Source organism: Columba livia, chromosome W (genome assembly GCF_036013475.1).
Source record: "Columba livia isolate bColLiv1 breed racing homer chromosome W, bColLiv1.pat.W.v2, whole genome shotgun sequence".
NCBI classification, from domain to species: Eukaryota; Metazoa; Chordata; class Aves; order Columbiformes; family Columbidae; genus Columba; species Columba livia.
In genome coordinates, this window is record NC_088641.1 from 6,117,931 (window position 1) to 6,144,539 (window position 26,609).

General features: G+C 44.3%; 1 protein-coding gene and 1 long non-coding RNA gene across 13 annotated transcripts in view; one reads left to right on the forward strand and one right to left on the reverse strand.

Annotated features, from left to right (window-relative positions):
- LOC135577069 (dnaJ homolog subfamily A member 1-like) overlaps positions 1-12,512 on the forward strand; it is a 32,709-nt gene extending 20,197 nt beyond the window's left edge. The window contains exon 3 of the transcript XR_010468664.1: positions 12,126-12,512. The gene's annotated coding sequence lies outside the window, so the exon portion shown is untranslated. The remainder of the gene's footprint in view (positions 1-12,125) is intronic.
- Positions 1-20,427, reverse strand: part of LOC135577070 (uncharacterized) — a 36,260-nt gene extending 15,833 nt beyond the window's left edge. Inside the window, exons 1-3 of one of the 12 annotated variants that reach the window (XR_010468667.1) lie at positions 19,900-20,219; positions 17,450-17,547; positions 1-13,948 (exon numbers count right to left, since the gene is read on the reverse strand). The exon at positions 1-13,948 is cut by the window's left edge and continues 15,833 nt beyond it. This is a non-coding gene — a long non-coding RNA (uncharacterized LOC135577070). The other 11 variants (XR_010468672.1, XR_010468666.1, XR_010468675.1 and 8 more) reach the window with 11 other exon arrangements.
- Between the last annotated feature and the right edge of the window lie 6,182 nt (positions 20,428-26,609).

Below are 26,609 nucleotides of genomic sequence, written 5' to 3' on the forward strand. Positions count from 1 at the left end.
TTGAGTAGTAAATGGCTCTTATCACAGGTATTATCCCTGAAGTAGTTGGCTTAGTTAATAGTTAATGTTCTCTATTTTACTGGTCAGGCTTCTTAGTATTAAGTTTCCAAATTTATTTTCTGCACCGAATTTAATACTTGAGTTTAGGCATGGTCCTTCTCACTCTTCCTATTCCCTCATTGCACCCCTGACTATTGTTGCTTGGTTCTACAATAGGTGAGGGGATATACAGCTGGTTGAAGCACTGTGTGGCTTTCAAAAGCCTATTGCAACACTGGATAACAGAAATATAATTATTAGTTCTCATCCTGGTAAGTGTTGGTTTGCTTTGTGCTAAAAATCTGTGCATCCAGCAAATGCAAGCTGAAAAGCAAGCAATTAGCATAGGGGAGCAGAAAGGATTGATCCTTAAAATACTACTTCTTTTCCTGCGAGTACGCGACTGAGGAAAACATGCAGGCTGACTCAATGTGAGTGATAAAGCATGATTCAACTTTATTGCCCAAGATAGCGTGTATTTATACCAAATACCATAATTATGCATACTTGTCTCTATCTAATAGGCTAAGCACTAAAAGGTTACATTTACTTACTCCACCTACTTGGGTTTAGCTAGCTATGCGCATCCCGCATTCTTCTGACTCTTATCTCTTCAAGGATATCCTGACCCTGCTTTAGTCAGTACTTTTCCATTTTCCCCTTTCCCATGGCCTAATAGAAAAGCTAACTGAGGCCTACTTATGTCAACTAAAATGGGCTCTGCTCGTACAGTTGCTCGGTGGACTCATGTCCATGCTCCTTGAGCCAATCCCTGACATCTCCCCTCTTTTCTTTTTTTTTTTTTTTTTACGAGCAGAGCCTGCCCAAGTGTCTGCTCTAAAATCTTCTTAATACATGATATAGCACAGCTCAAGCATATTAATACAACTACTACTATCATTAAGAGAGCCAGAGCACTCTGCAAAAGCCCTTTTACCCAGCCTCCTAGACCAAACCAGTTCGTGAGGCCCTCTAAGCCAAAGAGGCCCATATCCTCTCTGATCGTCTGTGAATGGTCCGTAAGTTGTTTAATCTCCTTGTGGATGGACTTATCCTGTAAATCCATACAGCACATTCCGTCAAATTCCTCACATCCATGGCCATGGGCTAATAACAAAAGTCTCCTGTGACTGTATTCTGCAGTGTAGCATGTCTTACAGAATCTACATCTAACAAAAGTCCACTTAAAGCCTTAGAAGTTCTGTTTGTTTGCTTAACTAGCCAGCATCCTAATTTTTCTAAAGTATTTAAAGCTTCAGTTGTGCCATCACTAGATAAAAGAGATCCTAAAACCCTTAACCCTGATCCTCAAAAATCTACATTATCATCACATTTTGACTCATACACATGCAAAAAGTGTTTTTCTCGTCTTGCTCTTCTGTGATCTATTATCATAGATACACTGGGCATTAAGAGAGTTAATAGTCCCAAAATACACAGTCCTCCAACAGCATTAGAAGGAATTCCTGGTCAGGCTCTATCTTCACAGATCAAGAATACACCATACAGGAGGTTTTGGGGTCGCTGTCCCACATTATCAATGACATCCCTTGGATTCTTCTGTGAAGCATTACACCATCGAGTTTCATTTCTGTAGTCACCAAGGGTAGCATTAACATTTTGCAGTTTTATCCATTCATGTTCTTGTATACTGTTCTGACACTTTTCACAAACCAGCTGGATACAAGCATCCATGGGCATAGATGCCAGCAATTCCAGTTCCTGTGGTTCGATGTCTGCTTCCAGAAGGCAATTAATCCAAAGTGCCATGTTAGTATTATTACAGTTCGTTGCAATGCCTCTGCATCGACCACTATTTGAAACAGTCGTGTGATGCTGCTGTAGTCATCAAGGAAGACACCAACCAAGCATGTGTGGAACGTTTTTTCCAGAGACATCGTAGTTAGGCATATAGAGTCCTGGTCAGTCATGTTGGCTAAAGTAATCCACATGTTAGTCTTTGTCTGTGCAGGCATCCAAAACACAGCAGCAGCAACAATCATTGTCAGGAAGATAACACAGGTTTCACATTTCGTGCTGGCAACCATTGCGGCCCTTGATCTGTAAAAACACAAGCATAACCTCTCCCCCAGGTTATCAATTGGTGTGGCCTTTTCCATTGACCGTTAACTAGTGATTTGACCATAACTAATGTAGGTTTTTTCTGATTTAGCATGGTTTTGGGTCATACTTACAAAGTGTTTCATCACAGGGCAAATTTAGGCTGCACCACTTAGATATAAGTGATTCATCACATACAATCCTTTTGACAATTGGTTTTGTGATGTTTTCCCTACTTCTCCCCCCTTTTTGTTTAAAAAAAAAAAAAAAAACAAACCAAAACAAAACAAAAACACAGTTCAGAATCAGATACGTGCGTTGGATCTTGACTACGTACTCAAAATCGCAAATCAAATTTAGAGGTTTCTCCTTAAAAATCTCTAAATAATTTAAATCTGTGCCAAGTTCTGCTAATTGGGTTGAACTTTCAATAATTTTCACAGAATGATGCTAATCGCTATCTTCACGCTAAGCCACTACAGCTTCATGAGACTTCTCTGAACCATCAACAAAAACTATGCAAGTATGTAGGATCAGACCAAATACAAGTATGGCCTATGACCTGATGTTAAAGACTTGCAGGTTCTGCAGCAATTTACATTTATGCATACTAAAAGCTGTGCTGTTAAGAAAACCAGCTAGTGCAATTTACAAAGACATAGATTACAAATAAGGAAAAAAAAAATCAGAATTAAATTTCACAAATGGTACATATATGACAAAAGGATCATGGCCTATTAAGACTTAAATTCATTCCCTGCATTTTCTTGATTAGAGTGACAATTGGTATATCAGTCTGTTAGCATTCTCATCATACTGTCCCACAATAGCCACAGGTTGTTTCATAGACAAATCTGCAAGTCCAATCAAATGCAGTCAGCCTGTAAAGTTGTCATAAATTCATTCCTCAAAGTTTCCAACTGCATTTTGGCTGTCATATTTATTGGATATTGTTTTCCCTTACTGGATCGAAGTCCTGTTTCAGATCTATCAGTGTAGTATTTGCTTTATCAAAACATTGGCTGTTAATACTATTGGAAATACAGCATTCAAAAGTTCCTTGAAGATTTCTCACTTGCACAAGCAGATCTGCACCATCCAAGCAGCTTCTTGTAGGACATGCAACTAAACAGAATTCTCAGAAAACATTATTTGAGCTTACAATTTACTTAACAAATCCTGACCCAAGAGAGGTATAGGACTTTTGGGCAAATACAAGAATTCATGTATTAAAACTTTGTTCCAAATCTGGCATTCCATTGGTCTCAAAAAACGGCCTTTCTTTCGTTGTCTCCCATGACCTCAAAAAAATAGCATGGTGAATTTACTAAGAAGTCTCTTACAACTAGTTACCACAGGATAAGTCTATCAACAAATTTTTGGTTTAATTTTCCAGTTTCATTAGAACTACGGGTCTGCTCAGGATGCCTTTAAACTTCACCCTCGGACTGCTCCATTCAGTATTACATCGCTGCAGTGGGGGGAGAGAGAACCCCCCTTTCACTGCTTTAAAAGCGGGCAGCCAGGTTTTTCCAGTTGTTTTTTCTTTCTTTGCAGTGTAGATATAACCAAGGTCACGCAGCTGGCATACTGGCTGGTACGAAGTAGGAGGCTCTGGGAAACTTCTCAGTTACAATGAGCTGCACACAGGCCTGGGATATTTTGCTCTTTTGTTTTCCCATTTCATTCCAACTACACTTTATATGCAATTTCAAGTAGCTCAGCAATAGTTACATTCCTTAGCTCCATTTACCTTTTACAATTTAGAGATGTCAAAAAACAGTATAAACCAGTATAATAAACATAAATCCATTATTCTATTGTCCTAGATCCAAATCAGTTCACATTCCAGCAACCTTTAAATACAACTTCATAACTTCATACAATACCCCAAGTTCACATCTATCATAGTATTTTAACAATTTAAATGCTTTTCTAACAATATAAGCGATTACTCTAATGTGTAAGGGTGCATCCTAAGGGGGAGCAAGGTGGAATTTTAGCAGTGGAACCAGTTCCCATTTTGTAATTCTCTCCCCAAACAAGATTCTTTTGGTACCAAATATGAATATGCAAACTAAAATACTGAGCTCAGATATGAAAACCATATACCAAGTTCAAATAAGCAGATGGATCACACTTACACCAATTTAAGACAATATCTCAATTTTTTGCATTGCACCTTTGAACCGCTTACTGCTCAGCCAGGTGGAGGTACCTCTGGGTCTCCCTGACAAAATGGGTCAGTGCGCGCAGGAGGCCCATTTGGCACCCGCCCCCCCGCCGCCGCAGTGAGCTGGACTGGGCAAGGCCTTTTATTAGTGTCTCATCTGGTGCGCTACAACTGTTATTCTAAAACCAGGATTCTTTACTTGATGTGCATACAAAAAGGCCAAATTTAGTGCACCGAGATGAGAGACAGCCTGTCACAGAGTTGCGCAAGTCTGGATATTGGAATAAAGCTAGTACGCTAGAAAAAAATATAACAGCTACTACACATAAAATCTTAACATCACGTTCACGCAGTAAGGAACTAAATTACTCATGATCTTTTGTACTATCACAAAACGCACCTTTTGAGTCAACCGATTCTCATGATTTAACAGTCTGTGAGCTTACTGTACCATATAACAAAGACCTACCAAAATTGCAACATGCTTAAACAGATACCCACAAAGAAAACAGGCTAATAAGGAAAACATTGTGCAGACTTCAGCAAGTTTACTGTGACCTGCGTGTTATCAGTTAATGCTCTGTCCCAAAGTTCAAGTTTAAGTTTTGAGTCACTAATGCTCGTAAAAGTCTTTTCAGGTTTTCATTGCTTCACTGTAGTATTTATCAGTTTCCATATGGTTACAAGGCCGAGAATATATTTTTCATGGTGACTAATTGCCTTCCACAACACAGTTCCCATCTTTTTCCAAGTCTCTATTCGAAAAACTCCTGACAGGTCAGCAGGATACCTATTGCCTCTGCACCAAGTTAATAGTCTTTTGAGGTTTTTCGCTGATTTATCATCATCTATAACCATATCCCATAGTATGTCTCCTAATTTTCTCCATTCCGACACATCAAAGAGCGAATCAGTATTCGAAAAACACCCTTTCACTCGACCTACTGCAACTAGACCAGCTAGATGCTTGATACACTCAACCCCCCCCCCCCCCGCTTTTCTAGAAAGCGCTGTAATAAATCTTGGGCTACTTCTAAATCCATAGTTCCTTTATCCATATCCTGATACCTGCCCTTAGGCAAAAAAAAAAAAATCCTGATACCTGCCCTTAGGCAAAAAAAAATCCTGATACCTGCCCTTAGGCAAAAGAAATCCTGATACCTGCCCTTAGGCAAAAGAAAGGCGCCTTACCCTATAATCCTTGGTACCTTGTAAACCTGGTACCACCTGCAGCCCTTGCCCTGTAGCCCATGCAGATGGCGAACTCCTAAATTCAGTTCAGGTCCTCGAAGATGACACACCGACGCACGCAGTGTTCGGTCGCTCTTGACCCCCCGGTCGCTGCTTCCCGGTGCCCCTCTGCTTCAGCCGCTCCTTCGAGAGTCCCTGTTCGGGCGCCACTTGCGAGTACGCGGCTGAGAAAAACATGCAGGCCGACTCAATGTGAGTGATAAAGCATGATTCAACTTTATTGCCCAAGATAGCGTGTATTTATACCAAATACCATAATTATGCATACTTGTCTCTATCTGATAGGCTAAGCACTAAAAGGTTACATTTACTTACTCCACCTACTTGGGTTTAGCTAGCTATGCGCATCCCGCATTCTTTTGACTCTTATCTCTTCAAGGATATCCTGACCCTGCTTTAGTCAGTACTTTTCCATTTTCCCCTTTCCCATGGCCTAATAGAAAAGCTAACTGAGGCCTACTTATGTCAACTAAAATGGGCTCTGCTCGTACAGTTGCTCAGTGGACTCATGTCCACGCTCCTTGAGCCAATCCCTGACATTTTCCCTCCTCCCCCCCCAAGTTTTTACAGCAGAGAGCGTTAAATAAATAAAAATTTTGCTTAGTGGGCAACAGTAACTATGTGTTTCTTTTTATGATACAGTAACAAATTTTACTTCATGGATGTGCTGATATCCTGAGGATACTCAAGGTCTCCGAAGATGAATTTTTCAGATTTGGATTTCCTGGAATACTTTACATTCATAGGTATGCTCCCTTTGAGAAGCATACAAAATGGTAGAATATAGCATAGATGTGCACATGTTCTCCTATGCAAAAGTGATCAGGTAGTAGGTCCCTATGAGACTACTGGATATCAGTATAGTTGTTGAAACACAGCTTACAGAGCTGTACAAATACATCCTGAAAGACATTGAAACTAAAATTGCTTGTTTTGCCTGCCTGGAGTTTTTTTGTTTTGTTTTGGTGTGGTTTTTTTTTGTTTGTTTGTTTTTGTTGTTGTTGTTTTTTATTCACTTAAGGCCAGACTGTCAAACATGGGGATATTAAATGTGTGCTGAATGAAGGCATGCCAATATATCATAGGCCATATGAAAAAGGATGTCTAATCATAGAGTTCAAGGTAAGTGAATAAGCTTCCATGGTACAGCTTAACACTGAACATGTAGAACATTAACTAATAACTCAAGCAAGAAGAGACCCTAATTGTTGAGTGTCTCATTTAGTCTGTTTCTTGCAGTGTGGTCAGATAACCTAACGCAATGCACAAGGCTATTATCAGAACATATCCAATTCTTTCTTGTACTGGTTTTGTCTGAGATAATTTTCTTCATAGTAGCCTGTATGGGATTATGTTTTGGATTTGTGCTGAAAATACTGTTGATAACACAATGTTGTTTTAGTTATTGCTGAGCAGTGCTTACACAGTATCAAGGCCTTTTCTGCTTCTCACACTGCCCTGCTAGCAAATAGGCTGGAGATGCCCAAGAACTTGGGAGGGGACACAGTCAGGACAGCTGACTCAACTGACCAAAGGGATATTTGATACCATGTGATGTCATGCTCAACAATAAAAGCTGAGAGGAAGGAGATTCGGAGTTATGGCATTTGTCTTCCCAAGTAACTGTTATGTGTGCTGATGCTCTGCTTTCCTGGAAATGGCTAAACACCTGCCTGCCAATGGGAAGCAGTGAATTAATTCCTATTTTGCTTTGCTTGTGCATGCATCTTTTACTTTGCCTATTAACCTGTCCTTATCTCAGTCCACAAGTTTTCTCACTTTTACCCTTCCGATTCTCTCCTCCCTCCCTCTGAGTGTGGGCAAGTGAGTGAGCAGCTGTGTGGTGCTTAGCTGCCAACTGGGATTAAACCATGACATTTCTAAATAGCTCTTTACTGAGAATATACTAATTAATAAACTAACTTGTTTGGATATCCTGTGAATTTTCATGTTTGACATGCTTTTGGCCTCCAACATGTCTTAGGAAAAACTGAAATATAACAGACTGTCGTGGTCCCCCCTGGTGGGATGGGGAGTAGAGTCAAAAAAAAAAAAAAAGGCAAAAGGCAAAACTTGTGAGTTGAGATAAAGACAGTTCAATAGGAGAGCGATATCTTGCCACAATGGGGCAATGGGGCAGCCCAGATGGGTTTGCCTTTGCACTGTCAGTTGCTCCTCTTCCATTGCTGCAATCACCCGCACAGGGCATTTACCACCATCCATGAGTCAGTGTAGAGATAGAGCACTAGCCATTTTTCTCATTCAGTAATCTCTGCAGCCAGCTGGATGGCTTTCACCTCTGTAAACTGGCTCAATTCACCTCATTCAGCAGCTTCTGTGACTTGTCGTACAGGACTTCATACAGCAGCCTTCCACCTCCAATGCTTTCCTGCAATGCGGCAGGACCCATCAGTGAAAAGAGCATATTGCTTCTCATTTATTATATAGTGGAGCCTCTCCAGCATATGTTACCTCCTTCTCTGGTGTTATTCTTTTGGCCAGTCCATGATCACTTCCAAGATCCCTGGGTGACTGGGCTTTCCTATTTGAGGCCATTGTGTGATGTTTGTGACCCACTTATTTCATGTAGTAATCATTTGCATGATGTGTAGAGGGGACCTTGCCTTTGAACATCCAGCCCAGCACTGGAAGTTAAGGTGCCAGGAGGAACCGTGCTTCAGTACCAATCACTTTTGAAGCAGTTCGAACCCCTTCATACGTTGCTAGTATCTCTTTTTCAGTTGGAGTATAGAACAACCCACATCTTCTGTATCCCCAACTCTAAAACCCTAAGGGTTGACCTCAAGTCTCCCCTGATGCTTTGTGCCAAAGAATCCAGGTAGGGCCATTCTCCCCAGCTACAATGTAGAGCACATCTTTAACATCTTGTCCTGCCCAGACTGCCCTGAGGGCTACTGCATGAACTGTCTCCTGTTCAATTTGTTCAAAGGCTCAGGGTCCCACTTGAAATTGTTCTTCTTCCAGGTCACTTGATAGCTTACAATCAGACTGTGGCTTGGAATGTGCATTCTCTAAAAACCCACAATGCACAAGGAAGCTTGTGTTTCCTTTTTGCTAGTTGGTGGAGACATAGCTGTTATCTTGTTGATCACATCCATTGAGATCTGATGATGTCCATCTTGCCATTTTATTTGTAAAAACTGGATCTCATGTGCAGGTCCCTTGACCTTACTGTGTTTTATAGCAAAACCAGCTTTTGGAAGAATTTGGGTTTTCAACCTTTTCTCAGATTTTTTTTTTCCTGTGTTGCCCCATACAATGATGTCATCAATGTATTGCAGGTGTTTCGGAGCTTTGCCCTGTTCCAGTGCAGTCTGGATCAGCCCATGGCAAATGGTAGGGCTGCATTTCCACCTCTGAGGCAGTCCATTCCAAGTGTGCTGGATGCCCCTCCAAGTGAAAGCAAACTGTGGCCTACACTCTGCTACCAAAGGGATTGAGAAAAAACACATTAGCAATATCACTTATGCTATACCACTTGGCTGCCTTTGACACCAGTTCATATTGCAGTTCTCGCATGGCAACACTTAATGGTGGCGTGACTTCATTCAGGCCACAATAGCCTACTGTTAGTCTCCACTCTCCATTAGATTTTTACACTGGCTATATGGGAGTGTTAAAGGGAGAGTGAGTCTTACTGATCACTCCTTGAGTCCCCAGTTGATGAATCAACTTATGGATGTGGATCAGGGAGTCTTGGTTGGTGCGATATTGCTGCCGGTGCATCATCGTGGTAGCAATTGGCACCTGTTAGTTCTTTGACCCTCAGCAACCCCACAACAGAAGGGTCCTCTGAGAGACCAGGCAAGGCAGAAAGCTATTTAATGCCCTCTGTCTCCATGGCTGCTATGCCCAAAGTCCACCAGTACCCTTTTGGGTCCTTAAAATATCTTCTTCTGAGTTAGTCTGTGCCAAGGATGCACAGAGCTACTGGGCCAGTCAATAGGGGGTGTTTTCGCTACTCTTTCCTAGCTAGTCTCACTTCAGCTTCTAATACAGTCAACTATTGAGATTCCCCGGTCACTCCAGAAGGACAGATGGGTTCTACCCCTTCATAGTTTGATGGAATTAGGGTACCTTGTGCACCGGTGTCCACTAGAGCCTTGTACTCTTGTGGGTCTGATGTGGCAGGCCATGGAATCCATACAGTCCAGTAATCCTGGTTGTCACTTTGCTCCACCTGGCTGGAGGCAGGGCCCCTCTAGTCCTGATCATAGTATGCACTACTTGTTTATTGTAAAAATGAATCAGAAGTCCCTTCAAGAGGGTTAGAGGTAAGATCAACCCTTCTACTCTGTCTGGGGAACTGCCTGCTGCAAACTGGAACATCATTTTTCCTGGTATAATCCCCTTTTGTGATTGTTTTTCCTTGCAACTCATGTACCTGTGCTTCTAGGGTCGAGGTAGGTTTTGCATCCCACTTCCTCATGTCCTCTCCATGGTCATGCAGGTAAAACCACAGGGTGCCTCATGGTGTGTACCCTTTATTTCCTCTTTCTTGAGCCAAGAAACACTTACTCATAATAGCTCAGATACTAGTTTGTACTAGTTTGTACACTAGTTTGTGGGGAGCAGAACTTGACCTCAGATTGCTGGAACTCTCAGAACATTTTCTCAGCTAGCATGTCTGGCAGTTTCTCCACAGCCAAGATGCAGGCCCATAGGGAGGAAGAGAGATTTCTTCGTACTGCTGAGTTGGCCAGCCAATTCCTCCACCATTTGTCCCTTGCCTTCTTTTGAAGACGTTACTGCCAATGAGTTAGCATATGATTATGGTCATTATAAATTGCCTCCAGCATGGGTAATTCCCTCAGGTACTGGATACCTCTCTCTATGGTGGTCCACTTGCCTGGGTGATGGGTAACATCTTCCTTGAAGAGATACCTTCACGCCAGACAGAAGTTGCCTTCAGAGGCTGAGGGCTTGTGGTTTTTTTCCCAATTGCCTTGTCAATGCCCCCTTCACTAGACAGGGATCCCAGCTGCTTGGCTTCCCTACCCTCTAATTCCAAGTTACTGGCCCCATTATCTCAGCATTGGAGCAACCAGACAACAACGTGCTTGCCGAGATGGTGGCTGAAATCTTTTTGCATACCTCACAGCTCACTCAGGGATAGGGATCGGGTGATTATCTCTGGTTCTACCTCTTCTTCCTGTTCTCAAGATGACCCTACTTCATCATCATCCCACACTGAACAAACTGATTTTCTTTTTTGCATATTTCTTTTTCTGTATAGGGGAGACTGATACAGACATGGGTTGGTTCTCTGGTTCAGCTACAGTGCCTGTCGTCTGGGTTTGAGTAGCCACAGTGCTGTTGGTCTGTTTTCCCTCTTTTGCCCTGGGGATGCAGCATAATATTGAGCAGTGCTTCGTAGATATTGGCTGGGGCTAGGACCCAGCACAATGCAGTAAGTTGTGCTTCTTTGGAGTACCCACAGCATTTTCCTGTTAAATATTCTATCACTTCATCAGGGTCCTGTAGCTGTTGTCATGGCTGAGACGGACAAACGACATAGACCAAGTTCTTCCAGGATGAAAGTAGTAGATGCCATTTATTGCCACAAGTGCATTTTTATACAGTTTTACCAATTCACGTGTCTCTTCACTATTGGTTACAAGTTACAGCAGTAACATCTCATTGGCTATTTTTGCTATCATCAATGTTACTCTTCTACTCCCTTCTCTCTCACGGGTACATCCTTAACATCTCCGGATACTCCTTTACTCCCATCTTTCTCATGGGTAGGCCTTAATATCTTCAAGGCTAATTTCTGTTCCCATGCCCTCCATCAGGGAATCCACGGATCCACCATAGTCCCACAAGCTGTTCAAAAGTGAAGCTCCTAAGAAATACCAATAAAAGTATTTTAATACCCAAGGATGTTCAAGATACTGAAACGTTATTGTAATGGAGGAGGAAACATCATGGAAGAAGGTAGCAAAGGTGCCATTCTGTATTTCCTCCATTAAAAAAAAACCTGTCAGAGGAAGAAGTATAATTGCTACCCTGTTTCCCCGAAAATAAGCCTCAGCGTGATTTTTCAGGATTTTTGAGGATGCTTGAAATATAAGCACTACTCCAAAAATAAGCCTTAGTTACAGTTCATAAAACAAGTCAATTTAAGTAGTGTCCAGGCAGCTATACATGTAAAAAAATAATAAGTTTTGGAGCAAAAATTAATATAACACCCTGTCTTATTTTTGGGGAAACAGGGTACTGATGGGAGGGGAATCAGGCTAATCTCTAACTGCTGTGTCCCCCTACTCTGGCTTTAGCTGAGGATATCTTGTTTGGTTGGTTGGTTGGGTTTTTTTAGCCCTTTCAATATGGCAGTTTGGTATAGAGAAAAAAAAAAAAAAAAAAAAAAAAAAGACTGAACTATCCAAGACAGTAAAGTTGCCAAATATAGTAAAAATGCACTTTTGGCAGATGTGAAAGACTGGCAAGTGACCTGTTTCCTTATCAATGGGTTTTCAAGTCCTCTGTAATTATGAAGCTGATGCTGGCACGTAATTGACCTGTAGTGAGTGAGATGCCAGTTAAAGCCAAATTCAGTAACTGCAGCTATTTATTTCAGGTGAACTTCCCAGGTAGTGGCTTCCTCTCCTCAGATAAGTTGTATTTGCTGGAAAAATTGCTACCTGCAAGGCAAGAAGTAGAAGAAACTGGGGAAATGGAACAAGTGGATTTAATGGACTTTCATCCGGCTCAAGTTAGAAGACATTGCTATAATGGAGAAGCCTATGAAGATGATGAGCATCACCTTGGAGGTGGTGTTCAATGTCAGACTTCTTAAAAGGGCCAGTTAACCACTGTGATACCATTTTTTTTGTGTGTCAGTAGACAAGTGAAGGACTACAGGTGATTCACCTTCACTTCCTGATATTTTGTTGTTGCTGTTGCTGTTAAATTCAGCTATAGTTCATTTAAAAAGCATAAATAAATTAAAATGGTGATATGAAAACTGACTTTGCAATTTGTATAAAGCTCCAGGATGCAAATCCCACCTGGACATCTTCCTGTGTAGCCTCATCTAAGTGTTCCTGCTCTGGCAGGGGGATTGGACTAGATGATCTTTTGAGGTCCCTTCCAATCCCTAACATTCTGTGATTCTGTGAAGTTGATCACAAACACTGTCAGACAAGCAGTCTGGAATAGTTTTCTTGACTAAAGCTGTAACTCTTATATTTGTGTTCAAGTGCCTGGTCTTAGACTAAGATTCTGTAGTGTTCTTGGTGCTCTGTAGAGCTGTGGTTTACTGAATGATGCACAAATATTTCTAATATACATTAAGATATATCTACAGTTTTTGGATTTGCACTGCTGTTTGTCAAATCAGAACTTTCTCTGTAGTGCAAATGTGTAGTATGTGAACCTGACACAAATTTAATATTTTTCATGTCCATTAAACTTGTGTGATTTACCAGTTTATTTAAGAATTAATAGTTTCTTGGTCTCCCAGCTTTAGTCCTGATGCAGTGAGCTAGTTGTAAAACTTTTTGTTTGTAACCAACTGCTACTTAAATACTGTGTGTTATGCTGCTTATAACCAAAGTAGGTTGTTCATGACTAAAATATGGAATCTGTCTTGACCTATTGCCATGTGAAACTTGACTTCCACCTTCAGTATTGAAATCATGTCATCTATAGCGATGTGTTAAGTAAAGCAGTAGCAGATGTCATAGGAATAAGTGAGCCTGTAGAGGAGAAAAGTAGAGAAGTATTATTTTAACTTGGTTCTGTCTGAATGTTCTAATCATTGTAGATGAAAAATTTAAATGTAATTTTAACATTTTTTCAATGTTGCTTTTCTTAGACCAGTTTTCAGTTTAAGAAAACTCAGCTCTAGACTGCTAATACTAGTACAAATATGCTATTTTATAGACCATGCTAAAAGACCGGTCCAATATTAACCTCAAGTACAGTAGTTTAGTCCTGGTCTATTATTGGTCTTGAGAAGCAGTGTCTGCTTTCCTATTACAATGCTTTCCTCCCCTTTAAGAATCCCTGAATATTGAGAAAAATGGGTTAGTCAAGAAAGGAACTCTTGGAACAGAATCCCTGGGCTAGTTCTTCCCATAAGTGTTATGGCCTTTATTTTATGAAAGCAACTATTTACATGATCCTTGTCTCAAGTGGAATTCTTATTTTGGGTTCTTACAGATTAGAGGTCAAAATATAGATGAATTCAAAAGAACTCTCTGCATATTCCACCTGGTTGGAATAAAATTTTGCAAGACAAATTTCTTTTCCAAATTACCATTGATGAGTTTATAGTCAGCTACATCCATGAGACTGATAGGTGCATTTACCTTATCAGTGGGACAATTCTCTTCGGGCAGGGGAATAGAATGCAATTTCTAGCTCTTGGCCTTGTTACATTCAAAATCTTGTCTACGGCTAAAAGAGGAAGCACAACTTCAATTTTCATATATATATATATATATTAGTTATGAATATGTTTAATATATAATACTTTTATTTAAATTATGTAAATGTAATAACTTAGTATAATGGAAATCTTAACAGTCTAATTGAACCATTATCATTAGTCTAGATCTAATTATTACAGGAAAAAAGAGAATAATAAATGCAGATAGAGTACTAAATGCAACACACACATGTGCACATACACACACATAGTTTCTACACCTCTTCTTGGTGTTATGCTCACCCTTTCATTGCTTCTCTGAGCCCTAGGGTCAGATTCTGGTGTTGGTGGTGGGAAGGGGGGAGTTACAGTAAGCTGTCAGCAGCTGGAGTCCTTTGCCAGGAGAAATATGATGTTCATGTTGATGGTTTCTTCTTCCTCCCTCTAGTATCCCCTTATAGTCACTTGTTTGCTAACATGTTTTTATACCTTACTCCTTCTTCATTGCTCTGAAGCTCCAGGTTACATCTAAAATTAGTACCCTGTTTCCCCAAAAATAAGTGTCCTGGTTTTGTTAAAAACAAGACCAGTTTCTCTTTTAGTGAATTTTTCCTTTCAGCTAAGTTCTTCCAAGTAACTGCACTTTCCTGAAGTTAGCTGCACATTTTTTTCTCGGACACTGTACTCAATGCTGATAAGATGACCAACGGAATGCTGAAGAAGCTCATGTTTAGATTTATTACTATGGTAACCAAGGTTAACTGATAACGGGACATATTTGCAGGAGGGGTGGACGGAACAGGTGACTAAAACTGACCAAGTATTCCATCCCATAATTGTCATACATTCTATATAAGAGGAGGATCACGAGGGTCTCGCTCTCTTCAACCGTGGCCGGCATCTGAAGAGTACCCTACCTGTCTGCCTGTGATCTATAAGCCCGAGGCCCTGCATCCCTGAAATCCAGTTTCCGGTTTGCTGTGAAGTCCCGTCCATGACTTCCAGGTGCCTGCCCTGCAGCTGCTGGATCCAAGCCAGATACTAGCTCTGCTGCTGCTGGAGTGACACCAACTCCATATCAGGCATTCAAGTTTGGTTTTGTATATTTTGTATATTTTCTCTATTTATTAGTAGCATTAGTAAAACCTTTAAAACCCTTCCAACTTGAAGTCTAAGTCTCTCTTCCTTCCTCCTTATCTTCCTTATCATCTTTCCTATCTAAAGGAGAGGGTGGGGAGAGGGTGAGGGGGTAACAGCATCTGTCATGGTTTATTGTTGCTTTGCTTTAAACCCTGACAATAAGACAGGGTCTTCTATTAATTTTTGCTCCAAAACCTATTACTTTTTTATATGTATAGCTGCCTGGACACTGTTTAAATTGACTTTTTTTGTGAACTGTAACTAGGGCATAATTTTGAAGTAGGGCTTATATTTCGAGCATCCTCAAAAATCCTGAAAAATCATGCTAGGACTTATTTTTGGGGAAACAGGGCATATATCTTGCCACTTATGTATGTTAGATATTATTTCTTTGTTTGTTTTGTTACCCCTGGAACTAGTTTTGTCCAGCTCTAGGTCCACGGGTTTTTTTAAGTGACCACAGGTGACTTTTTTATAGCTGTGGGATCTCCTATGCCGGCGTATGCCCCATATTTTATCATGCCATGCATGTATACATCTATGCTGCATCCTCTGTCTCCACTTCTTGGAGGCCTCTGCTGTCATACTGGGCCTATATTTCTCTACATTATTGTGTTAGTTGTAAATATCTCATTCTACCTAGAACAACTGATTCTTATTGCTATCTATATAAAACTATGGTTGTATCACACAAAGATAAAAGTAAAAATTTGGTCACAGACATGTAGTTATTTAGATAAATGGCTGTCACAGCTAAACTAAGTAATACAAAGCTGTAGCCATGTCAAAAAAATTTCAGGCAGAGGAGGCCTGACACACCTGTCCTGAGGCCTTGCAAACTCAGTATAAAGCTTATGGACTGTTACTAGAAATAGCAATACTGTATTACAGGACTACATTATTACAGACTTGAGCTAAAAATGCGTTAGAAAAGTACCTCAACCCAGATATGCAAACTCAGTAAATGCCATAAATGTGAAAACTCAGTACCTAGCCTGTGCCCATACTGCTATGTGAGTCACACTCAAGTCAGGAGATCAGGTATTGATACTACTGCCCTAATGACTTGTATCAACAGTGCTAACTTTGCTACTTGCAGCATGAAAAAAGCATTGACCCCATGCTGTCCCAAAAACAAGGTTCTGTCACCCAGTGTCCATACAAATGAGCCAAACTGTAGCACACAGAGATGAGAGATTGTTTGTTACAGAGTTGCACAAGCCTGGATGCTGGAATAAAGGCAGCACACCAGAAAGAAAATAATAGGCATTATATACAAAATCTTATCACTACTCAGGGCAGTACTAAAGAGTCAACTGGTCACACATTTGCATATCACATTACATAATCCTTTTAGCATATAATGTGCAATGTTCAGCTAAAGGACACTTTATCCAACAGTCTCGAGATATGTGTTAAAGCAAGACTCAACTAATTGTTTTGCAAGTCACTCTTTGTTATATGAATAGACTGACATAAAACTAAAAGGATTTACATATCTTTAGGTTAGCAATTGCAGATGGGATTCATTCTTTTAAGTGGTAATAACAATTCCCTCCTTTAGGACTTATTTGTATGCATCTATATATCGAATAAGTCCTACCTTTTCTAAACTCTTTTAGTGAGTGACTGCAACACAACACTTCATTACACATTGCAACATAACATACAAATATACAAATATAGCAATTGCTATTACAATAAATACAATCAACTTCTTAATCCACATCTGTAAATCAGGAATTCAGGACATCAATTATGTCCAAACTTCTTGAAATCCTTAAGAGGTATTGTTTTTCTGTACCTCATGCAAAATGGTAGTATGTTTCCAAATCTCCTCTAACTCAGTCATAATTATTTTAGATTGATCAACATTCAAATGAAGTGTTTTCCCCAAAGTGGTCAAGTTATATTAATAGGAAGAGGTATTCTTAATATAGGAATCCCTTTATTTGAATATTCTGTGAAATGTGTGCATACCCAGCAATTGGTCTTGGCAGCTATATGCATGGTCTTCTGGAACATCATAAAATGTACATTTTGGGTTCATGGATTCTCCTGATTTAACAGTCTGTGAACTTACTGTACCATATAACGGGCAAAGACATATGTAACTCTAATACATATTTAAACAGATATCTACAAAGAAAACAGGCTAATATTAATGCTACATTGAATATTAACAAACCTCCTTGAATGCAATCAAATTCTATATAAGATTCTATTTCAGTCCAAGTGCAGTTCATTAAGTTTTAGTGTTAAAGAAGTGATCTCTTTTGATTTCTACCGAGTCTCTGTACTTTAATCTAGCATAGTGGATCCAGGAAATTACTCCCTTAAGTTTCACAGCTGTGTTAGTTACTAACAATACCATACAGGGTCCTTTCCACCTCTCTTTCAAAGGTTCATCCTTCCAGGTCCAAGGACAGACTTGATCTCCAGGTCAGAAGGGAGGTACTGACACATCCAATGCTACGGGTGCTTTCTCCTATGTAATGATAAGAAAGTTTTTTCCCAAAGACAACATATATTCAGTGAGCATTTGGTTCCCCAAAAATATGCATTTGATCAACTCTTCCTGTAAGTTTTACTGAATAGGGTCTCCCATACAATATTTCAAAAGGACTTACTTTTTCTCTTACTCTTGGGGTAATGCGAATTCTCAGTAAAGCAACTGGCAATACATCTGTCCATTTTACATGAGTTTCCTGACAGAATTTAGCTAATTGCCTTTTTGTGGATTGGTTCCTTCTTTCTACCTTTCCACTAGATTGAGGTCTCCAAGGGTTATGTAAATCCCATCTTACCCCCAGAAGAGTAGAAATGGTCTGTGCAACAGCCAAACCTTGGTATGATTTAATTTAATAACTTCTTTGCTACTTCCCTAGCTTTGTTGGTCTGGCATGGGAAAGCTTCAGGCCATCCAGAAAAGGTATCTACTAATACCAAAAGATATTTTTAATTATTACATTTGAGTAATTCAGAAAAATCAATTTGCCAATATTCTCCTGGAAAATTCCCTCTTTTTACCTCTCCAGATGGAAGCTTTAACCCTATCTTACAATTAATTTTACAACATATCACACATTTTTTTCACTATTTGATTAGCACAACTTTGCATTTTAGGTCCAACTACATATCTTTTAAGATTTGCTATCATAGCACCTGCTCTCATATGTTTTTTTTGTGGAATCAGGGCACACATTGTCGCTCCATTGACCACTTTCTTTGCAGTTTTATCAGCTTTACAATTACCTCATTGTAAGAGTCAGTCTGAAGATGGAACAGTGTTTGCCTGAAACATTGTCATCAGGGACTAGGAGAACTGAGGCCCTGACAGAAAGAACGCATGAACAATGACTTGGAGAGAGGCCTGAGGTGACGAATTGTGTTGCACAGGTCTCTCTGACCAAGGGGGCTACTGCTAACAATGGCTGCTGTATGGACTTCGCCTGCTGCCTCAGCCAAGCTAGCCCCCGCCTCCTAAAAGGGATTGTTATGCGGGTCTTTCTGACCCAGGGACAATAGCTGCTGTCCAGAAGATGGATTCTCACCTGCAGCCTCAGTCACACCTGTCCCCCACCTCCTCCCTCAAACAATGGCCAACAAAGAAGAGCATGCCCAGAAGCTCGCCAAGGGTCCTGAGGTCACCCAATGGACCAGAAGGAGACCCCTGAATGTGAGGTCACGCAAGCGCAGACGGGTCCTGGCAAGAGAAGCGAGGACTTTTCGAGCCTGCACAGTTTAAGCCTGGGTTGTGAAACAAATGCAGAGTCTGGCCTCAAAACAATGGGAGCAAGGGGGGGGTGAAGAAGCATAAGAGATGACTCCCGAATGGACACTGTTAAGATCTTCCCACCAGAGGATCCTGAACCACAACGGAGGACCGGCAGGATTCTATGGGACTGGAGACCAGAGGGACGCCTCTGGAACTTGTCTGGTGGTAAACCAATCCTCATTCCCACATTTTCGTTTTCTTCTTCCTTTCACCTTTTCTCTACTCTCTTTCTATCGCATGCCGCTCTACAGGTAAAATAATAAAGTAACACTGTTTGATTGAATTATAACCCCTTGGATTTTTGGTTGCCTTAATTTTGCACTTCGAAATCAAGGTAAACGAACCATCACAAGTCCACCACCGAATGGACCATGACACTCATAATTTCGGATTGTCCAAATTGGTGAGACTTACAGTGCATTATTGACACCTCTTTAGGTTTTAGAACAGCTTCTAATAGCTTCAATATTTCTTGCCCGTGTCTGAGAGGTGATGCTCATGAAGTCACAAGTCCTCTTTCTTTTCATATTGCCCCATATGCACATACAATTCCAAAAGCATATTTCAAGTCTGTATATAAATTAAGTCACTTATCTTGTGACAATTCTTAGGCTCTGGTCAAAGCAATCGGCTCAGCTTTCTGTGCTGATGTCAAGGTTTTAAAGGGGTTTTACTAATGCTACTAATAAATAGAGAATAGATACAAAATATACAAAACCAATCTCGCATGCTCAATGTGGATTTGGCGTCACTCCAGCAGTGGTGGAGCTGGGTGTGTGGAGCTGGCATGCCTCCAGCAGGTGCAGGCCAGGCCCCTGGAAGTCATGGGTGGGACTTCACAGCAAACCAGAACCTGGTTGCAGGGATGCAGGGCCTGAGGACTGTAGATCTCAGGCAGACAGACAGGGTCCTCTCTACTTGCGGGCCATGGTAGAAGAGAGCTTGACCCTCGTGATCACCCTCAGCTCCCAGGCAGCGCGCAACGGGTCCTCGGCTCAGGGGGCCTGCGAGCGCGGGGGGGGAAGCGAAGAAGAAACGCGCACAGAGCAAAGCCGCGGCTACCTTCTCGTCCTCGTAGACGACGTTGGCGGGGAAGCGCCTTGCCAGGGACCTTGCCGAAGACAGTAATGGCGCCGCCACGCCGCCCGCGCCCCAATAATCTCGGCAGCCACGACAACGCCCGTTGTCGCTTCCTCCACTCGGCCAGGCCCTCCGCGGCTCCCATTGGGCCGTCAGATCGCCGCCGGCCGACCCCGCGTCTCGATTGGCTGTCTCGTCTGTCGTTTGCCCTCGTCCCCGCCCCCCTTGGCGGGTCCGCCCTCGTCGACCTGGTGCTCACGGGGGCTCGGGCAGTTTGCGTGCGCTCGGGCCGCGAAGGGATCTGGGCCGTGTAGTGCTGCGACCCTGTGGGCGGGCGGGCGGGAGGGCAACGAGGTCTCAGAAGAGGCTGCTGTAGCTACAAGTACTCTTTACTGTTGTTTATTACCGCAGCAAGTCCACCCCAAGCGTGCTCGCGGCTCGTTTTGGTGCTGCTTTTCCCTCCAGTCAAAGGACTGCTTTTGCCAGGGCAGGGCAGGCCTTGACTTTTCAGAGCATTTCGCAGAACCAACAGGGCTTGCTCTAAACTGTTCCCTGAAAGCCCCACTTCAGCTGCAGATGTCTCTAAGCTGCATGCCTCCTGGGAGAAAATCAAATCCAAAGCGCGTGTCTTTCCAAGCCAGCTCTGTGGAATCAATCCTTTTTTCTGCTCTCTCTTTTTCTTTTTACATAGAGGGCGTTCCCCCCACCCCACCCTGCCCCGCCACCTCCGCTTCCTTCTGAAGAGTTTCTAGCTGTCGACTGCAGCGCTCCAGTCCCGTGAGTCATCCCACCAAGTTTCAGTGATAGCGATTAGCCCATAGCTTTCCAGCTGCACAGTGGCTTCCAACTCCTCCTGTTCGTTACCTGTGCTGCGTGCACGGGTATGGAGGCGCTTCAGTTGGGCTGTCGACCCTCTCACCTTTCAAGCCCCAATTCCTTTGCGGCGTTTCGCAGGTGTTCGTTGGTTCCTAATGCGTCAGCAGCCCCTGTTGCTCAAAACTCCCTCCTCTTCCCCCACTGAGTCTAGTTTAAAGCCCTCCTTGTCAGTCTGGCCAGCTTGTTGGCAAAGACCCTCTTGCCCCTTTCTTTTTTTTTTTGTTTTTCCCCCCTCTCTCCTCTTTTCCAGTGAGACCAATCATCCACCGGAACAGCCTCCCCAGGGACATGGTAGGGTCCCCATCGCTGGAGGTTTTCAAGATGCCATTGGACAGGGTGCTAGATAAAGGTTGGACCAGACGATCTTTTGAGGTCCCTTCCCACCCGGGCTGCTCTAGGATTCTACAATTCTTCAGCGGATCACTGTTTAATAACCCTCTCTCCAGTTTGGAGCAAAGTATCGGCAACCTTGCCTGCGAGGTGAGGCGCAACGTTCCACCAGGCGCCACAGACCTCCAAAACCTCTGGTAATCACTCACCCAAGTCTCTCTGAATGGATAAGCCATACCTAGCTTCTTCACAATCCCCTGCCCCCAGAAGCGGGAACACCTCCTAGATGCCTTAGGGAGTTTACACAGACAGAACAATAGACCTTACCTGGCTCAGTCAGTCAGTAAGCAAACACTGCACCAGTGCAGTTTCAAGGCAACATCACCTGTCAGTTTCCACCTACTTCAGGTAAATCATTTCCATCTCCTCCCCAGGGAAGATGAAACAAAGGTGAAGCCCTCGGGTGTCACCAAACTTCACCTGATGGCTTGGGGATACAGAAGAGATGATAGACGCCTTCCAGCGGGCGTCTCAGGTGCCTCTGCCTCAGTAACATAGCGTTCAAGGGCAACAAAGGATGGCCCTGCTTTCCCACACCCATCTCCCTTTTTTAATAGCTGTTAAAGAAAGATGAAGTTGGCCGTCTCCCTGTGATGTACTTTTGGTTTGGGTCTGGCTGGGACGGAGGGAACTTTCCCCACAGCAGCCCTCGTAGTGCTGTGCTTTGTAGCTCTAGCTAGAAGGGTGTTGAGAACACACCGATGCTTTGGCTACTGCTGAGCAGTGCTCCCACGGCACAGAGGCTGTCTCTCCAACCACCCCCACCGGCCAGTGAGCTGGGGGTGGGCAAGAGGTTGGGAGGGGACAGAGCCAGGACAGCTGACCCAAACTGACAAAATGAGATATTCCACTCTGCTACGGAAGCGCCGCAGCTGCCATTCAGGCCGACCGTTTTCTCCTGCCGTATCCCTCCTCACCAGAAAAGGGACGTCAACGGGGCCTTCGCACACAGCCATTGATCAAGCGCTCCAACAGGAGTTGGACGCTTCCAACACGTTGCACTGTGCCGAAACCACCCTCGTACGGCATGCCTGTAGCGTCACGTACGGTATCTTCTCAAGTTTCAGCAGCAGCCTACGCTGGCTTTACGTACATTTGCGTACCACTTCCAAAAAGCTACGAGTTCGCCTCGTGACACACACATGGGAGACTACTGCCAAGCGGTTCCAGCGCCACGCTTCAAATGACTGGGCAAATCATTGTCTGTCTAGAGAAGGCTGTGAACGGACTGAAACGTTCCACATACTTGCACTCCGGGGAAACACCATTTTGCCCTGCACAACTCTTTCCCCTCAGAGTAAGACGCACAAGACAGAGGTGATATCCCCATGCTAAATCTTTATTGTGCAACTGCTGCTCAAAGCTTTTAGTACCTTCCACAGACACACGTCACACAAAATTAGACTTCAACAGTGGCTAGACTGACGGGCAACAGACAAAAATCCATTCAGAGGCGGTTCGTGCCCGTCCAGCGACTCTTGCGGTGCAAACAAATCTTAGCCGGGCGGACAGCCCAACTCACGGCCACCCCGAATAGGTAGACGTACGTGACAGACAGACTGCCCACCCTCGGGCCCTTCATCCACAACCATCCGGAATCCGTTGGTCAGACCCAGGCGAGCAGCACGCTTCTTGCCAACAAGCATTAAATGCCCGGGAAGCTGGAGAAGGAAGTACAAACCCATAAATTAATAAAATAAAAAGCCACATACAAAGAGGGGAGAGGGCAGGAAGGGCAGGACTGAGAGCAGAGGACCACCCCCCAGAGAAACCAGCGTGCCAACTCCTAACAATTCAACCACTGGGCTACAAATTACCGTCTGTCTGCCCGCCCGCCTGAAACTGACATTTGCCAGGCAAAGCTACAAAGACCTATTATGCACACCACCATGGGGGAGGGGGGGGAAGCAGCTATGCAATTTGTTTCAAGCAAGACACTGCCCGACTACAAAACGGCCACGGAAGCCAAGTTTGTCTCTGGGTTAAAGCCCCCTTATATCTCCAGGCAACATAAGCAATTCTGGTGCAAAATAAGCTTTAGGCTGCCTTTTGCGTGGCTTTACGGAGTCTCTGAACTCGACTTTTATAGCTAAAAGTGAAGCATCCAGCACCTCTCAACCAGCTTTGCCCTTCCTCGCCCCGACCTGCCAAAAACCCCAAGCCCTCTTCTCCATATCAGAAGGAGAACTAGTACTACTACTCCTCCTCTTACTCTATAAACCATGACAACGGGCATCAGACCGCACTCCAAAGCAAAACAGCCCTGCATTTTGCACCAGAAGTACATACCCAGGGACAAGCATTGCTTCACATCGCCGCTGTTAGTCAAAAAGCTCAATTCCATTACAAGCCAGAGGCAAAAGATTACAGCGCCAGAAAACCCAGAATAGCCTCTTGTGCCCTATCAAGAGGAAAAGAGGGGCTGGGAAAGAGTCCACTAAATTAGGAACTAATTACAGGTACTCTTCAGCGTACAGAAAGCTTCCACAGTACTTACAGAGTCACCGGAATCTTCAGCTTCAGATAACCTGATAATCGGCTCCTTAGGCATGACTAGGAAAAGCGTCGCAGCTTGGGGTGAAAGATCACGGAACGCAAGGCACTGGAGGAAGAGTAAACAGCTGAAACGTAACGGGCTTCAGAGAAAGGTAAGAGCTTAAGCAAATCAATACGCCCCGCTGGACTCGTACAGAAGCAGATCACCCGAGACCCCAAACGCAAGCCGAGACGTTGATTTTCTTTTTTTTTTCTCACGCGATATTAATACTTTCTGTACTCGAAATACAACATGTTTACAGAGCCCCCTCCAGAAGCGGGATTCAGCACGCAAGATGACAGGGGCAACGAGACGGGCCAGTACTTCAGATTAGCGACCTCCAGTATGGTTTAATTTGGGTTGATCATTTCCTAAGCAGTTTTTCTATTCAATGCGGTCCACACAGAGGCGGGAGGCAAACGGCTTAACTGAATCGGCAAAGAATTCAGCGGAGCGCAAGATCAGCAGCCGTTCGTTTGCCGCCATACAGGGAGCTCAAGTACTGAACAAAAGCATGATCACAGGAAGCCTGCAAGGGCATAGCGCAAGTCCGCCTTCTATGCCGCACCGAAACCCTACCTTCCAAAGCAGAAGACGTCCCTAACCGTTAACCTTCAGCATTTTAATAACAAAATTATACAGGATACTAACTGAAAGTTAACATCATGTAGGTAACGGCCGCAGGTTTTTTTTTCCCCGCAGTCTAAGCAGCTCACTCTAGTTACTAGCACACTGTGGCGCACCAGCACCCGTGAACGTTGCAAGCATGCTGTTATCGTGGTCCCACTTCACCACAGAAACAAGATCTGGGAAGCTTTGGCAGCCTGCGGGATGACCCGTTTCTAGACTGGTGGTTTTAGTTGGTTTTTATTTTTAAGAAAAACAAGAACAGGTGTACTTCTTTGCTTTAATAATCCAGTTTGGGGGTTCAGAACCAAAACCTAGCACAGCAGAGCTGCAAAATCTCTATAATGCTCTTACGAGGCACATCAAGACCTGCCTTTCTCCTACGCGGAACTAACTCCTCGCGGACCTTCACTGTTCACGTACATACACCGGGAATCGCCGAGGACACTGACTGCGTGTACTTAACCTAAGGTTTCAAGACTACCATCCTACACGAGGTAGGGCCGCTCCCGTCCCTCGGCAGCAAACTTTGCTCGACTTGCAGTGCCAAAGGGATATCACGCGGCAAACGTCTGCGGCTGCCGCCCAGCGCGTAACCGTCAGAGGCCCTTCTCTGCGCGCGCGCATACACGACACGGAGCGAGGGGGTGGGGGGGGCTGGAAACCGAGGCGAACCGGACAGTACCAGCAACCCGGTAGGCGCCGCGGCAGCCGGGGGACGGGACGGGACACCGACTAAGCGCGAGGTTTTAGGGATGGTGCGGTAGAGAGCGCCACAACCCAGAGAGGCCCCGTCCGTCGCCCGTCCCTCCGCCCACCCGCAGCAATGCCGCCACCCGCCCCGCCGCGCTCCCGGGCAGCGCGCAACGGGTCCTCGGCTCAGGGGGCCTGCGAGCGCGGGGGGGGAAGCGAAGAAGAAACGCGCACAGAGCAAAGCCGCGGCTACCTTCTCGTCCTCGTAGACGACGTTGGCGGGGAAGCGCCTTGCCAGGGACCTTGCCGAAGACAGTAATGGCGCCGCCACGCCGCCAGCGCCCCAATAATCTCGGCAGCCACGACAACGCCCGTTGTCGCTTCCTCCACTCGGCCAGGCCCTCCGCGGCTCCCATTGGGCCGTCAGATCGCCGCCGGCCGACCCCGCGTCTCGATTGGCTGTCTCGTCTGTCGTTTGCCCTCGTCCCCGCCCCCCTTGGCGGGTCCGCCCTAGTCGAACTGCTGCTCATGGGGGCTCGGGCCGCGGAGGGATCTGGGCCGTGTAGTGCTGCGACCCTGTGGGCGGGAGGACGGGCAACGAGGTCTCAGAAGAGGCTGCTGTAGCTACAAGTACTCTTTACTGTTGTTTATTACCGCAGCAAGTCCACCCCAAGCGTGCTCGCGGCTCGTTTTGGTGCTGCTTTTCCCTCCAGTCAAAGGACTGCTTTTGCCAGGGCAGGGCAGGCCTTGACTTTTCAGAGCATTTTGCAGAACCAACAGGGCTTGCTCTAAACTGTTCCCTGAAAGCCCCACTTCAGCTGCAGATGTCTCTAAGCTGCATGCCTCCTGGGAGAAAATCAAATCCAAAGCGCGTGTCTTTCCAAGCCAGCTCTGTGGAATCAATCCTTTTTTCTGCTCTCTCTTTTTCTTTTTACACAGAGGGCATCTCCCCGCCACCTCCGCTTCCTTCTGAACAGTTTCTAGCCGTCGACTGCAGCGCTCCAGTCCCGTGAGTCATCCCACCAAGTTTCAGTGATAGCGATTAGGCCATAGCTTTCCAGCTGCACAGTGGCTTCCAGCTCCTCCTGTTCGTTACCTGTGCTGCGTGCACGGGTATGGAGGCGCTTCAGTTGGGCTGTCGACCCTCTCACCTTTCAAGCCCCAATTCCTTTGCGGCGTTTCGCAGCTGTTCCCCTGTTGGTTCCTAATGCGTCAGCAGCCCCTGTTGCTCAAAACTCCCTCCTCTTCCCCCACTGAGTCTAGTTTAAAGCCCTCCTTGTCAGTCTGGCCAGCTTGTTGGCAAAGACCCTCTTGCCCCACCTGGTCAGGTGAAGCCATCAGCTCCCAACAGACCCGGCTTCTCAAAGGTAGATCCGTGACCATAGAAGCCAAAGCCCGGACACGTTAATCCTATTGTGTGAGGCTATCAGCGAGAACCCAGCACCAAATCCAACAAAACCGTGTGGCTGGAGACCGGGCTGATAAGCGGCCGAACCCGCGTGAGCGTGGCAGAAACATCCGACTACGAGTCAACCGCTTTATGCTATAAATGCGTGCAGCCATCAGGCTC